Source organism: Coptis chinensis, chromosome 4 (assembly GCF_015680905.1).
Source record: "Coptis chinensis isolate HL-2020 chromosome 4, ASM1568090v1, whole genome shotgun sequence".
NCBI classification, from domain to species: Eukaryota; Viridiplantae; Streptophyta; class Magnoliopsida; order Ranunculales; family Ranunculaceae; genus Coptis; species Coptis chinensis.
In genome coordinates, this window is record NC_141459.1 from 67,434,592 (window position 1) to 67,447,547 (window position 12,956).

General features: G+C 41.0%; 1 long non-coding RNA gene across 1 annotated transcript; it reads left to right on the plus strand.

Moving 5' to 3' along the window:
* Positions 1 to 300: 300 nt before the first annotated feature.
* LOC147504501 (uncharacterized) lies at positions 301 to 2,648 on the plus strand. The gene is made up of 2 exons (XR_015193057.1): positions 301 to 588; positions 685 to 2,648. It is a non-coding gene; the product is annotated as an uncharacterized LOC147504501 (long non-coding RNA).
* Positions 2,649 to 12,956: the final 10,308 nt, after the last annotated feature.

Below are 12,956 nucleotides of genomic sequence, written 5' to 3' on the forward strand. Positions count from 1 at the left end.
TGGAGGTTGGGAAGAAAGTGAAAATGGAGCTTGTTCGCGTTTGTTCATATTGACTCATCAGACATCCCATCTCGTTATAAAATACCAGACGAGATGTTACATTCCGTCTCAATCAAAAACCTCTAGACAGAATCTAACATCCCGTCTGAGATATTTTATTCACCTTTGCATTACACAGCTTCACTTTGTTTTTCACCGTTTTGGTGAAAAGAGGGTGAATAAGTGATGAGGTGGCGGTGATGATAAGGGGGGGATTATATTCACCTTCATTGCAAATGCTCAGACTAGTGAGCCATTGACTTACAAATTAGTGATGCGTTTGGTCTGTAAAAAGAATTTCAGCTTGTTACCAATTGCATTGATAAGCGGAGCCCACTATTTCTCCGCGTCTGAGACAAAGTCACACAGAAGAACAAAGGAAAAAAATGGCAAACCATGGTTGCATCAATGGAAAAATAGAAGGTGCTCACTATTCTTCTCCTGTGCCTGCTATTGGTTTATACATTGTTGGAGCTTCGATCTTTTGCGCGTTAATGATGCTTTATGATATTGGATCTGGATTTTGGGATATTAAGGGATGACTTTCCTGTAAGTCATTCAAACTCAATTCTCTTACTATCAAGCAATGGCTTCCTTGTAAGTCATTCCAACTCAATTCTCTTACACTCATTCTGCTTGGTATAGCAACCAAACTCACAGTCGATCTAACAACCAGTATGCCTAGTCCCAGAGATCAACTTTCAAAACTTACTGGGACTGCATTTTTATGCATCTCTATGGGCTTTCTAGTGCCTTCTCTTGGCGTTAACAGCGAGTCTGAATGTTTCACAAATATGGTGTCTTTGAGCCTATTTGTAATTATCGTAGCTGTCAATTTCTGTATACAACTACGAACTGGTGTGATTGTCCTCTTCTTCAAGGAACATATCATAATCTTGGTTTTAATGTTTTTGTTGCTCCTGATGATGTGGTACATTGCTTTGATGTTTAAAGTTCAGAAGAGAATTAGCTTTGATTGATATAAGGATCTCTTCACAAAGGGCAGCAATAGCATGTTTGAAAGATTGAAATTGTGCTACTTGTATGCTTATTGCTCAGATCCACAATTTAATATAAGCATCCACCCAATCAATGCCGCCAATGGCACAGTTTGCCTAACGTGTTTAGTCATTATAATGCAAGCTACATTTAGATCACTCATTTTGAAGCAGTTGAAATTCTGTCAAGGGAATTCTGATTATCATTGGTCTATGAAATTAATAGTTGCAGCCCAAATTATCACTGTCATCATAGGAACTTTTGCGGTTGTCTTTAGATGGCTAAGCTTGTATAGTCGGATGGAATTCGAAAATATGATTGTGTCTTTCCTGTATGATGATGAAGAGAGACAAATGAATCAAACATTAGGAAAGGGGTCCAAGTGGCTTAGACTACGAAAGTTTTTTGCAACTCAAATCCTGCGGGTGGTCTTGCTAGTTATGTTGTCGATTGTGTTCCCATCAGTGCTGGTGCGTTTGGTTTTTGGTGGCTTCCAAAAGGATAAACTGGAATATTTTGAGGATCTTCTTCATGAAGGTGTAATTGCAGCTAGTGAGTATATATAGTGCGGAGAGGAGTTGATGATATAATCAGATGGAAGGAGGTTTTTCATAGTGAGTCACTAAATCATTTATTGCGATATCTTTCAGATAAATATCCTTCTCCCAATGTGCATTACCCTTTTCCGAATGTGAAGCCCATGGAGATTAAATATCGAGATGATGTTCGTATTGAAGTGTGTTCTCTTTCAATTGCACTCCTCATAAAAATTGCTGAAGCTTCCATACCTAGCCATCTTAGAAGTATACTAAATGTATTTCGTGAAGCCAAGGAAATCATTTTTTTCATCGACGAAACTCTACAACCCAAAAATTCGAAAAATAACAAAAGACAATCATACGCAAAAGCTTTGTGGGTTGGGGGTGACTTTAGTTGCTTGCTACCCAATGACTTCATTGGTGTTGGTGCTCGCACAAATGCTCAACTTGCTTCTGATTTGGATCCGGGTGTGCCCCATGCAATAAACATCATTACAACATTGAGGGAGAAATTGTATCCTGGTACTATGACGTCTCAAGCTAGTGTAATCATAGACTACTTAGATCTGGAAAGTTGTTTATCTGTTCAACATCTGTATACTTCCATAGAGACATTGTTTGTGGACATGTTGCACGCATTGCTCATTCAACTCCCAACTACTATCTTTAAAAGTTTGAACAGAGTCCACCTGAAGAGTTTGGAGAGAGAGTAAGACTTGCCTTGGAATTCCTCACTAAAACAGGTTATTTGGAGGAACGCATCGAGTGGATTCCCCCCGCATCTAATATTTCAAGAATTATAACCGATATAGCTCCTCTGCTGAGAGAGATTACAGGTCCACTAGCGAGGCTTCGGGATGTTGTTCCAAAAGTTCCTGACCCACCAGAGAACCAAAATGTAGATGGGTATAATAGAGTACTTAGGTGTATTGGATTAAAATTTTGAAATGGTTGAGAATCAAGATATTCTTGAATTGTACATATCATAATTATATTCAATTAATTAAGGGTTTTTTTAGTTTTTGGCCCATGTCGTAATAATATAATAACAGGGTATTTAGGTTATGGCCATATATGCTCTAATATTATTTTTTTTTTCTGATTTTTTTATTCATATTAGTAAAAAGAATGTATGATAAAGTCGATCACAAACTAATGCAGTATAGGTTCTAGCAGATGCGGATGATGTTTCAGTTGTTTAGTTGCGTACACTTGATGGGCTGGCGCAGATGGTTTCTTCTCTAAGTTATGGGCACACGCAGATAGGCTATTTTAGTTTCGTATCATTTTATTACAATATAAATAGACCTTGTGATCTACACAAAAGGGTAGTTTAGTCTTTATCTGAGTTGTGGTTAGGTTGTATTATGGTTTGTGAAAGAACAGTTTTTGGTTTATTATTATTATTATTCTAGTCGATTCTTGGTTTAAAAAAAAAAAAAAAATATTTTTAATGATAGTAAGTTAGGGTTAGGCAGACCCCCACTTGTATTAATCACAAAGACACTCATACAATTTTCCTAATGCATCATCCTTTGTGAGACTATGGATACGGATGCAAATGGGGCAGGTCGGGAGAGGGTTTGCCATCTCCATCCACAACTTCAATTTTATTCCCCATACGCACCCCAATCCTTACTTGAGAGTAGTCGGGGATTCCCCATTCCCGCCCTGTATGGATATTGGGTCCCATACCCTCCCCATTCCCCATTAACCAATTTTGAAACAAAAAAAAAAAAAATCATGACTTGTACTCATCATATTCACCATACTCACCTGACTAACTAATTGTACTCAAAAAATTTAGAACATTTAATAAAATAAAAACTAATATATAAGCCTTCACAGTAGTCTAGGTAGATTAAATTTGCAAGTACACATAATGACATAAAACTCTGCTTTACAAAAAAATAAAATAAAATAACATCTTCCAATATGGCGGGCCACAAGTATGGAGTCCTTAAGTGGAGCAAAATTGGCAATAAAACAATTGAAGGTAGGGGTGTAAAAAAAATCGTTGACCCATCACCCAGCAGGTAAACCATCTTTGACCCCATCCCGCCCCCGTTTCTATGCGGCTTGGGTATGGGTGTAGGTATTGTCTTCCAACCCGACCTGTCCAACCGCCCGACCTGCATTGTTCCAAAAGCCATTTACTCCACCCGTTGACCCCGCCCCAATGGTCAAATAGGACATGACCCCACCCAACCTTGCAATTTTTTGAATTGTGTCCAACATTGATTTGGGACGATTTTGAAATCCGGACTATGAGTGTACTACAATTAACTTTCCAACTATACTGTGCACATCAATCATCACCACATGTGAAAACTATATGAGGAGAGGCACATCAGTCATCAGCACATGTGGCACGTTGGTTATTACACGTTTTACCGAGTACAGTCCTAATTTGAGTTTTAGTTAATTTTGTAGACATTGGTCGTACATCTCTCCAATCATCAAACTAGGAGTCTAAGAATGCAACTTCGAGTGAAATCGATATCACAAATCACAAATGGCTATTTTGGCTTTAATATATGGCAATTAGACCCCCCAACAACTATATTTTGATGTTACAATTGTAAATTGCTCAACATTCAAAACTATAACAACTATATTTTGAGAAAATGACTCTCTTGGCCTTAATATATGACAGTTGGAACCCCAACAACTATATTTTGATGTTAAAATTGTCAATTTCCAATGAAAAATACCCACTTGTTTGTATTTTTATCTCACAAATTCACAAACTCTCTAACTCTCTCAATTTTAAATATTATTCTCAAGCTCTCACACTCAAGTACTCAACACTCAAGTCTCAAGCAATCAAGTTACTCTTTCAAGATATATTCTTAAGTTATTTTGGACTTCATAAGTTACAATTATATTCCGGTTAGTTATTTCTTCACTTTTTTTTTTATAACTATTGTCATTTATTATATATCTCTTCCAAAAACCCCCTTCTTGTTATTTATAATATATATTATGCATGTGTATTAGTATCAATATTTAATTTTCATAGTCAAGTTTTCTTTATCTCACTAAATTTTTAATATGGAAGGTGGAGATAGTGTTAGTGATAATCCATATTTTAATGATAATATTCATGAGAGTGATCCAACTTACCAATCGGGGTATTTTCCAAATTTTGATCCCTCAATTGGTGAAATGGTTACATTACCAACTCCTAATAGTCTTCAAACGTCAGCAGGTCTTCAACCTAGGGAGTTAGAAGAAAAAAAAAAAAAAAAAAAAATCACCGGTTTGGCAAAATTATGATCTTTTAGAAATTTATGATCATAAAAATAAAGTATGGAACAAAAAAGGTAGATGTCATATGTGTGCAAAGTTATTGAGTGCAAATGCAAATGATGGTACTAGTAGTCTTAGAGATCATACATTAGCTTGTGCTAAAAAAAGAAAACTTGACCTTAGTCAACCAAGTTTAACTAGGAGCCCCAATGGTCAACTTATTGCTTTTAATTTTGCTCAAGATGTGGCTAGAAGAGAAATTGTGAGATGGATTGTGAAAAAAGAAATTCCATTTACAACCGCCGAATGCCCCAAATTTGAAAATATGGTACGTAAATCTTTATGTCCTCAATTTGTAAAATTTTCACGTAATATGGTTAGAGCGGATGTTATCAAAACTTTTATAGAGGAAAAAGATAAATTAAAGTATACTTTAAGAAACTTGAATGAAAAAATTTGTTTGACTTCGGATTTATGGACATCAAACCAAAATATGGGTTATTGTACAATTACGGCTCACTATATTGATTTGGAGTGGAAATTGAACAAAAGAATTGTTTGTTTTGCTCAAATAGATTATCCACATACGGGTGAAGAAGTTGCTAGTTATATTGTTGAGAAACTTCATAGATTGGGCATTCATGATAAAATATTTTCCATTTCTTTAGATAATGCAAGTTCAAATAATAGTGTCGTTAATATTTTGAAACATTCATTGAAATTGCCTTTAGATGGTTCACTTTTCCATGTCCGTTGTAGTTGTCATATTTTAAATTTAATTGTTCAAGATGGTTTAAAAATTCCCGAAATTCATGGAGTAGTAACTCGTATTAGGGATAATTTGCAAATTTTCAATGCTCCATCAAGATATCAAGCATTTCATGAAGCCTGTAGTGTTGCAAATCTAACTCCTAGAAGACTTCCTATTGATGTCCAACATAGATGGAATTCTACTCATAAAATGTTAAAAGAGGCTATTCCTTATTATGACACAATTAAAAAATATTTGAATGATAAAAGATGTCCACAACCTGTATATGATGAGGATTGGAATATGGCTGAAATGATTAGAGATTTTTTAAGTGTGTTTAATGATGCTACTGTTTTCTTTTATGGTATTTATTATATAACTGTTAACATGACAATACATGATTTGGCTAGTATTAGCATGGTTTTTGATACTTATAGAGGTATTAGTGGGTTTGAAACCATTGTTGAAACAATGGAAAAGAAATTTGTGAAATATTGGGGAAAACTCCGACATTATATAAAATTGCTTATATTTTAGATCCTAGGGCAAAATATGATGGACTAGATATAATGCAATCAATTATTCTAAGTAATTTTCAAAATTCTACTGAAATTGCTAAATGTTTTGATACTAGTACTGTTATTAAAGATGAAATTGTCGAACTCTATGAAGAATATGTTCAATACCATATTGATGCTAATAATGCAAATATTAGTACTACTAGTACAAGTAGTAGTAGGCCTAGTAGTTCTAATTTTGGCCAAGGAGGTACATGGACTTTTCTACAAGGTTGTATGAAATCTACTAGTTCAACTGGATCCGAACTAGTACGATATCTATCGGAACCCAATATTACAGAATTTGGAGATGATTTTAATGTTTTGGTTTGGTGGAAAATGAACAAACAAAGGTTTCCAATACTCTAAAGAATAACACGTGATGTATTAACAGTTCCAATGAGTACAGTTGCATCGGAATCAATATTTTCTACCGGGGGATGAGTTCTTAGTGATTATCGAAGCCGAATGGTGCCACCATTAGTGGAGTCTCTTGTGAGCCTTGAAGATTGGTTTAGAGCGGAAGATGCCACAATTGTAGAAGAAGATGACGATGGAGAGATTATCAGAAAGGAAATGGAATTTTTAAATCTAGATTAGATCGAAGTCACTCTGTAATTTTGCTTACCACTTTTGTAATTTTGCTTATCACTTTTGTAATTCGACTGGCATTTCTGAACTGACGAAGAACTATAATTTTGCTTACCACTTTTGTAATTCGACCGACGTTTCTGAATTGATGAAGAACTATAAACAAAAATTAGCAAGTGCCCTATATAATTAATGAAGTGGTATTTTTTTGAAGACTCATTCGATTTCGATCTAACGTTGGTAATTTCACATCTGGTAATTTCGCATCGGCGCTGTTTCTATTAGATATAAATTATAAAAGGACATGTTTTAGTCTGGCTTGATTACTGTGGTGATGTTTCAGCTCTTCAAGCTGAGAAATTCTTCACCAAACTCATTGAAAAGGAGGTAAGTTTTGTTCAATTTATATTGGAAATTTATAATTGATTTGATTTTTAGGGTGATCTGGATACACAAAGTCCAGTAGCATGGGATAATGGAGTTTCGTATATCAATTTCATAGATTGGTGTTTTTCTATTTTTTTTTTTTTTTTGAGAAAGATGGGTGGAGAAGATGCTGTTTACCCATTTTAGAAAACCGACCCGTTATCCGCCCCGCCCCAAGAACTGCCCCAACAGGTTGGGTGACGGTATGGACCTTGAGATTTTGACCTGCCCCGCAGGAGACTGCCGGACCTTCAACCCCCCGCCCTGCCCCGTTATTGTTTGATCCGCGGTTGACTCGACCCGCACCGTTTTACACCCCTAATTGAAGGTACTGCAGGTCTACGGCTGGTATAATGTTTGTCCTGGTGGCTTGCTCGGTTCTCCTTCCACTTCTAGTGTCAACTAGTTATGTACATACTCTATAACTTATGATCCTACGACCTGTAATAAATCGTACATAGAAAACAAAAGTTTGTTGTATTTCATTGTTTCTTTCTAATATAAGGTAATTCCCCCTTTAAAAGAAAAAAGGTGGCAGAAGACAAAAAGCATAACAGAAGCCTCTTCTACCAGACCACCACAAAAACCAAAAAATTGTTTTATTGTTCATGACTTCATGATTCTGTCTCAAGGACCAGTGCAACCTCCATCCTACAACAATAAATAATAGCAAGTAGTATCAATATATATAATCAAAATGAGATCAACATGATTTCATGTAAATACTGTATCAATATATATAATCAAAATGAGATCAACATGATTTCATGTAAATACTTTTCTCTATCATTTATCCTAACACTAAAAGAATTAAAAAAAGGTTAACTAGTATTATCCCCCCCCATATGAGAAATTAGGGCATCCGGCATCCCCTACTGTGTTTTTGGAGAGGGGAAAGGGGGTACTTGTTTACCCTTAACAAAATGATTAATTAGCTCACATTAACTAACAAAAAAAATATAGTTAAACTTTTTCATAAGTAGGTTTAGCTACTTGAAATTTCACCCCATAACTAATCTTGAGCACACATTAAGATCTCCCATGTCTTTGGAAGGAGTCTACTACTATATGATGCAGACTTTCAATTCTACCACCAGTATTGAAAGCAGACTCTGAAGCAATGGTAGTCACATGAATGGCTAAAACATCTCTAGCAATAGCAAGCAAAGTAGGATATTTAATTCCATTTGTTTTCCACCAAGCCAATAAGTCGAAGGCATCTGTTCTGGGTAAGATAGGGTCCTCCAAATAATATTCAAGCTCTGACTTAATATGTTCAGTAGTAGAAGTACTACTTGAAACAAACAAGTCGAACTTATTAGTTAAACGACATCCTTTCTTTCCATGAACCCCTTGTGATACAGAAAACCCTTCACTTGAAGTTTCACCTCTATGAAGAGCTTCCACATTTGATTTCTCATTAGTTTGATAATCTTTTAACAAGTTAGCACAAAGATCTTGAACAATTTTAATTTCTTTTTCCACACCATTTGGAAAAATAAGAGGAAAATAGAATTCAGCCCTTTTCATCTTATACCGTGGATATATCCAAACACATTCCCTACAGCCATTATGCTAAGATCAAAGAGAGCTCCAATACTTTTCAAATTTGTTGATCATATCTGTCGCCATGTGTCGAACTACGCTATAGTGAGAATCTTCCCACCCATTAAGGGCTACTCTAATCTCACAAAATTTAAGAAAAGCAGGTTAATTGTGGGATATTTAATTAGTTCAAGAAAACAACTCGGTTACTGTTACAACCTATTTTGTTCAGAAGGGATTCTCTTCCCCTTCCCCACTACTCTCTCCTTGAACTTTCTTTTCTTTTCTTTCCTCTCCCTTTAGTTCCTCCCCTCTCTAGGTTAATGAATCCTCCCCCTTCTCTCTCACCCACTATTCCTCTTTATACCTTTCTTTCCCTCCATCATGGCCCTCCACCTGTCCCTCCATCTCGCGGTCCTAATAGCTCCATGTGTAGGGTTTCCGTACCGCGACCCCATGCTTTCAGCCTGATCTGGTGGATCACGGACTACGACGCTACGCTGCTTCGGCCCAACTCCCTACTCCTATTCAGTTGATATATACTGTCACTACAGATGCCCCCTCTCGAGTCCGCGACGGTATGTTGGTCGGGGAGTCGAGAGCCCCCTCCATTAATCTTTTTCCTGTGGCCTTCCATCTTCCTTTCACCGCTGGATTCACGAGTTCCCATGTGACTACAGCTGCCGCCCCCTCGATTCTTGTGCATCCACGCGTCCTTCATTGGCTGGTTCCTTTTCGTGTCCCCTCGATTTCAGCTCCCCTCAAATTACCTTTTTACCCTCTCCTCTTATAAAAAGCCCGCTCGATTCTTCTTCTCTCACTTTGCCTTTCTCTTGCCTTTCAGTTTCTTTCCACTTCCCCCTTTTACCTCTCTCCTTATTTTTCAACCCTGGTAGCTCTCGTGATCGTCGTTTCTCCGGTCTCCTCTGTGGGAATTCTTACTCCGGCTGCTTTTCTCCTACCTCAGGTTGGTTTTCTCTTCTCTCTAGCTCCCTTTACTTGCTATATTGCGCATTTCTCCTTGGTTCTTGGCGTTAGAGTCTGTTCATTTCCCTTCCTTATCCGCCTTGTTGTAACTGTGTGTCTTCCACTCCGACCGCGATGTCGACAGTGAGATCCGCCACCTCTTCCTCTTCCCAGTCCCATAGCCGTGCTTCCCCCCCTCTCCCCGACCAGACCGAGGCTCCTTCCACCTCTGGTCAAGCCTTTGCACTCCCGCCGCCTCCGCCGCGCGGACGTAGACCTAACCTAGAAGCTGTTAAAGCGGCTTATGGAATACCCGCTGACGTCATCCTAGAGCATGTGCTTGACCTAACTCACTTCCCACACCTAGTTCCCTACAGGCCGGGGTGCCTTGTGGCCACGGTAGGCCAAATCGTTGCCGGCCTGCGATTGCCCCTCACCCGCCTCGATGTCGAGGTGTGTAATCATTTTAACATCCCCCCTTGTCAAGGCATCGGCAATTTCTGGAGGGTCATGTATGCTGCGAACTACTACAACTGTTCCGAAGTACCCAAGATAACGGTTCGCGACATGACTGCTCACTTTTTCATCAAAAAGAGCACCAAGGAGGTCGGTGTCGGCTATCACTCTTTCTGCGTCCATCCGGGGAAGCGCTACTTTATTCTTCATATCACTTCCTCTGACAAACTGTGGCACCACTACCCTCTTTATATCTCAGGCAACTTTCTCTCCGCAGATCTTCCCTCTGAACTGAACCTTAACCACTTGGCTTTTCTTCCCAGTGGTGAGTCTCTCTCTTTATCTTCACCCCCTAGATGTATATCTTTTGTCTTCTCGACTGACTTGGCAGCTCTCTTTTTCAGGTTGGCGCCCCAACTCAAAGTCGCGACCTTACCACAGCATTTCTTCCACCACCTTCCAGAAGCTCCGCGATTTGGGACCTGCTCAGGCCGTGATACTTGGGGTTGACCCTGCCACCGCCACCCCGCTATTGGCTGATCCCGAACTGCGATCCATTGGAAAATACTGCGTCCCCTTTTTCCGTCCCCCTCCTCCCAAAGAAAGAAAACCACGTATCAACCCACTCCCCAAGGGAAAACGCCGTACCACGAAACCCCCACTCCGCCCCAAATCTGCTCCTAAGAACCCTTCTCCCGCCGCCGCCCCTACTCCATATCGATCCCTGACCACCTGGGAAGACCAATACTCATCCTCTCATTCCCTTCCAAGCGCTTCTCTCAAGACTCTTCGGATATGGTGCCCACAAACGCAAGCTTTTTTGGCTGACTTCGGATGACGATGTCGTCCCCATTACTGCCCCCCTTGCTGCTGCTCCCTCCTCTCCTTCCACCGCCCCCAAACGTTCACGGCCCTCAGCTCCTGAAGAGGGTCCCCCCACTACCCATGCCCCTCCGCCTACCGCGGCTTCTCGGTAGCGGGGCCGCCGTGGAAAGAGGCGGCAGATCGATTGAGAAGCGGTGCCCGCAGGCCCGTTCCCCCCTTCGTCCCACTTTCAAACTCCGCAACCGCCACCTAACCATCAACGACTCTGCCTTGGAAAATCCTGCGGTGGCCTCCTCCCTATTCTTTGGGTCTCATCTCCCCAAAGACATGGCATACGCTGACGGTGGCAACTTCGAGTCTCATCGGACCTCATTCTACATGGGCTGGGAAAAGGTGATCCTCTCTTTTCATTCTAGTGTCTCCCTTCTCCTTGAGTATTCTAACTTCTATTCTCTTCCACAGATGAGTTTGGACATCTCCTACATGATCCGCGGCCTCTTCGGCGCCCGGGTGCGGATTGATGAACTGGACAAGGAGGTCGCCCAGCTGGAGAAGGATAAGGCTGCCGCGGAGATGGACACACTGAGGGCCTAGGACGAGCTGAAAGGTGCAGAAACCGCCCACCTTGCTTACATGGACCAGGTTAATGACCGCTTGAGTAATCAGCGCGAGACCCTCCAAGCGACGCACGCCGCTGCTCTGGCTGCCCTCTCCCTGAAGCATCAAGAGGAAGTGTCGGTTCTTCTGAATCAACACGAAGCCGATATGGACGAGCTCCGGGACAGCTTTAGGGCCCAGGCCGAAAAGAGGGTGGCCAAGAAGGTCAAGGAGGAATTTGACCGGCTTACCCGAGAGGGCCGTCTCCTTCCTAAAGCCCCTGCCGCGGCTCCTCTACCCGATGTCTCCGTGCCCATCCCGGACTCCCCTCCTGCCATGTCTGATGTAGCCACGCTGGTCTCTGAGGCGATAAATGAGGCGGTGGATGTAGTCATAGCCGAGGCCGCCGAGTCCGTGGTCCGAGAAAGCACCGCAGAAGGAAATTAGCTTGTTTTTGGCCCTGGCTAGGCTTTCCTCGACGCTATTTTGTAACACTCCTTTTGCTACAATTTTTTTTTTCTGTCTTTCCATCCCCTATTGTCGGGATGTTTATATTATGTTATGTTTGATTGTCTGGAGTGTTTCTTCTGCTACTCTTACTCATGATTGAACAATAGCCAGGCCCTATTAGTGTACTTGACCCCACTGGTAGGGAATGTTTGATTTGCTTGCCCCACTTTCGGACCGGGCCTCCCTCTACTTTCTCTAACTCTGGGCGGGCACTCGCCTCACGGGCGTCAATGGAAGCCTCTTTGCTTCCCTTCGCCTTTGTCCCCTATAGGTCCGGGGCAACTCCTCTCACCCCGGCACTGCGGGGAACTCGTTTTCGTGAGGCACCTAATTGTGCCTCACTAACATTGGGACCTCTCGTCCTTGGAGGGCTCAACCCCTCCCTTCCCTTCACTCTGAGGGGCAAAGAGAACTCAAGCAACAATATTTAACTCAAAAGTGCTACGGTTTTATATATGTACAAATAGCTCAAACCATTCCCCCATTACATCTACTCGTAAAATTTTTTTCAGCAACCTTACATTCCACGGCCTATCCACATCCTGTGCCCTCCACAGTTTGTAATCTGTAAGTGCACAGTACCCCTACCTCGATCACCACATATGGCCCTTCCCGTGTCGGACCCAATTTTCCTTCGGCCTTCTCTTTTGTGCGGGTGTCACTTGCCTAAGCACCTTGTCTCCCCACCACAAATTTCCTCAATCTCAAGTTCTTGTTGTATTGCCTTTGCAAGCGGTGGCCGATACTCTTCCGGCTTTACTTCGGCGGTGTCTCTCCTCTCTTCCGATTAGATTCATGTCTCTGGCCAGGATGCCCCAGTTTGATCCATCATTTACAGCCGCGGTCCTAGTTATGGCTGCCACCATTTCCGTCGGTGTCACAGCCTCTACTCCATACGCCAAC